Raw genomic sequence first — 226 nt, 5'->3', positions numbered from 1 at the left:
TTCTCCTCTGCTTCCTTTTTCCTTCCTTATCTTATATTCCTGCGCCTTTCTATTTCATATTTTTTCCTTCACTACCACCTCTTCCTCCTCTGCAGTTTATTTACTTCTTTATCGTCTCTTCCATCTTCTTATACATCCTCTGCTTCCCCTCTTTATGCCTTCTCTTCATTTTTCTATGTCTTCCATGTCCTCCTCTCGTCTTCATCTTCATCCCTTATTCATTCCC

This window comes from Penaeus monodon, chromosome 33 (genome assembly GCF_015228065.2).
Source record: "Penaeus monodon isolate SGIC_2016 chromosome 33, NSTDA_Pmon_1, whole genome shotgun sequence".
Taxonomy (NCBI): Eukaryota; Metazoa; Arthropoda; class Malacostraca; order Decapoda; family Penaeidae; genus Penaeus; species Penaeus monodon.
The sequence above is the reverse complement of the archived record's forward strand: the minus strand, read 5'-3'. Positions refer to the sequence as shown.